Source organism: Salvia miltiorrhiza, chromosome 1 (assembly GCF_028751815.1).
Source record: "Salvia miltiorrhiza cultivar Shanhuang (shh) chromosome 1, IMPLAD_Smil_shh, whole genome shotgun sequence".
Taxonomy (NCBI): domain Eukaryota; kingdom Viridiplantae; phylum Streptophyta; class Magnoliopsida; order Lamiales; family Lamiaceae; genus Salvia; species Salvia miltiorrhiza.
In genome coordinates, this window is record NC_080387.1 from 4,403,032 (window position 1) to 4,406,344 (window position 3,313).

General features: G+C 30.1%; 1 long non-coding RNA gene across 2 annotated transcripts; it reads left to right on the forward strand.

The window, feature by feature from the left end:
* Positions 1-354: 354 nt before the first annotated feature.
* LOC131007326 (uncharacterized) lies at positions 355-2,234 on the forward strand. 2 transcript variants are annotated; one of them, XR_009096030.1, is made up of 3 exons: positions 355-962; positions 1,602-1,875; positions 1,967-2,234. It is a non-coding gene; the product is annotated as an uncharacterized LOC131007326 (long non-coding RNA). The 2 variants fall into 2 exon arrangements; XR_009096029.1 differs by lacking the exon at positions 355-962 and having other exon boundaries at positions 973-1,875.
* Positions 2,235-3,313: the final 1,079 nt, after the last annotated feature.

The following is a 3,313-nucleotide window of genomic DNA, read 5'->3' on the forward strand; positions in this document are numbered from 1 at the left end:
ACAAGGGAGCTAGCAAGTGATGAGATCACCATCTCCATGGGCAATGCGTCGAAGGTCGCAGCTGTTGCTATTGGAGATTTATCTTTATGTTTTGGTGATGACATTTTAGTTTTGAGAGATATCTATATATTATATAAAGAAGCAGTTTAACGGAAAAATACTAAGCGTTAAATTTTTAACAGAATCTTTCTAATTATTTAACGGCAGTTTTAACTCACCTATAATTAACTACATCCCACTAACCCACAACATTAACCAATTTAAAAGATAACTATCAAAATTAAACACGTATCTATATCTATATCTATTTATTATACTCCATGAAAACACCCTTAAAATTCTCTCTCACACGTTATCTCCCTTCTCTGGCATGTTCTCAGTAACAACATTCTCTCTCTCACACAAAAAAATTCTCCCTCTCACGCTTCTCTCGCAATATCTCCATAGCAACGACAATATATCAGAAATCAATACAATTTCTCCAACTTCTCTCAATCCATTAATAAAGAAGAACGACAATTTATCAGAAATCAATACAATTTCTCCAACTGCTCTCAATCCATTTATAAAGAAGAATGGAGTTGCTCTTCATCTTCCGGCTCTCCGCTCGCCATTGTTACATGTCGTCTGCATCAGGAATGTCACCGCCATTAACACCATTTTTCCATCTAATTTCATCAATGATATTGTCGAGTCGTGACCTCGCCGATGCCCATTGTAGCAGTCCAGCGTTGTTTGACCGCCACCGTCAGAAAGAACAACCACCAGTGTCCCCTCTTTTATCAGCCAATCGATAAAGAAGCTACCATCATCATCTCCTATTTCTTTTATATTTTCTATTTGAGTTTCTTTAAATTCTTGATTAATTTCTTAATTTTGCTGAATACAGGGTTTTAATGTGTGTTTATGGGTGAAGTTTTGAAGTTGGTAGGGAAGCTTATGAACTTTGGTGGAGTTTTGAGGTATCTCACATTTTATTTTGAGGTTTTTATTATTTCATTTTTTGAGCTTATGAACAAGAAGTTTAGATTTTATGGTTACTGCATCCCCTGAATGTTTGTAAAAATGTTGGATATCTATAATGATTTTCATTTGTTTGTCACTTGGTATAGTTTCGAAAGGATTTTGGTAGTTTGAGCGAAACTTCTGCTTTTTATGTAGTTAATCCTGAGGTTGGCTCACTGCTTCATTTGGGAAATAGTCCATTAGCGATATTGTTATATTTTTATTGACTAATATATATAATCTTGAACAAATTGTTAGACTTGGCCAATTTTATAATGTCTGCAGATTATATTAACTCATGAACACGTTGATGGTGTTCTTAGTTTGGATGATATACGTGTTGCAACCTTTTAGTGCAACAAATGACATTAACCTGACTCCCATCTTTATCTCACTCAAGATTCAATGGAAAAGTATATTGCACTTTGAAAGAGCGATCCGTTAAATGCGGTATTGCATTGGAAGAAGCCAGAGGCAAATTAAAGGAGTGGAACTTGCAACTGATTATATTATTAGCCACACTATGAAAATTGTTCTTGAGCTCTTTCAACCGTCTCTGTGCTTTTCTTTGAAACTCTGCAGATGATTTTTTTTAGATTTGTAGGGATAGGTCCGGTTTCCATGTAGCTGAAACGGCCGACAAGTCTTTGGCCAGACACCTTGAGGATGACGATAGTCACTCTCTCATCATAGAGACATTATTCGTTTTGTTTGAGGTATTGCTACTCTTAGAATCACTTATTGTTAATTCGAAGTAATAACCGTCTTGCAGCCAATGGGAGATACATCAGAAGAAAAGTTCATACAAGTTAAAACAACTAAAAGAGTTCGACGTTTAGTGAAAAAAATGCTTACAGTCATTTGATGGAGGTAAGACTTCACACAATTCACTTTTGGGACATGTGATTTTGCTTTGTACTAATAACCTTTCTCCTAAAAAAATTATTACCCATTTTTGTAGGTCATCTTGGCAGTGGACCCTGATACAATTTACAACGAGATATCGATAAAACGCTAATATCTTGATTTTATTTGTTATGTAAGTATATATATATATATATATATATATACAGGGTTATCACTTGAGGTAGTTCCTCAAGTTAATTTATACGTTGTTTACAGTTTTGGTTATACTCTTATTCTTATATAGTTTTTCCAACAGAAGTAGAACTGCTTTGATTGTAACATACTATAGAAAACAATTTTCAGTTTGGTTTTTGTGGAAAGCAGAGGAAGCTTTAGAAAACTATTGGTTTTTTTGTTCACTTTCTTTTTTGTTTTATATTCTGAAAGAGGATCTACTTATCTGCTATTAGCTGGCCCTAATATGTTGTTGAAAAAAGAAACAGAAATTACTTCTTTAGTATTTTTTGTTTGCGGCTGTTCACTCTGTTTTTTAAAAGAACATCACATGTTTTTGATTTTGTGGTACTTTTGGATTCAATTAAGGATACATGTATGTTTGAGAATTTTGCATCGTAATTCTTCCAATTGTAATTATTTCTTCTTTTTAATTTTCGAGAAAATCATTTGTAATTATTTTGTTACTTTAAAGATCTATTTTTAAAATTGACATACATAGTACAATTAATTCTTTAACATCATAAATCCTAATCAGCTCTTTTTTTCGGTCAATTTAATGACAATTTTAATAATCTTTTAGAGCAATTTATAAAAGAGATGAGAGAGGAAAAAAAAATGAAAGTTACAACTACTCAGACGCAATTATTGAGAGGAGAGAAAGAGGAGAAAGAGAGAGAAAAAAGAAAAAAAAAAAGAGGAAAGAGGAGTGAGAGAAAATATTTATTATGATTTTTTTAATAATTATATTTTAGTTATTTCTAATATATTTTTTTATTACTTTTACATCTAATTAAAGATTGTTTTCATAATTTTAAATTAAGATGAATGTAAATATATTAGTTTATTTTATAACTCCTTTTTAAAATAAATTTTTTGTATTAATATTACTTTAAAGATGAATAATTAGTTTTATATATTAAAAATATAATTTCAAATATGACTTTTTATTTATGCTTGTGTATGAAAATATTTATTTATTTATTATGATGCATAATACTCTATAATATGTAATGCTAATTTTTATTATCAAAATAATTTTTAGTTGTTTAACAACTATAATTATCGGTATTACATTTTTATAATGTTGAAAATTTATGTTTTCAAATTCAGGTTAGTATTGAGTAATTTATGTGGATTGTTTTATTCTATTTTAAAATATGTCTTGCATTTGTTTATATTTTAATTCTGTTTAATATTTAATTTATTTATTTAAACATATCGTTTA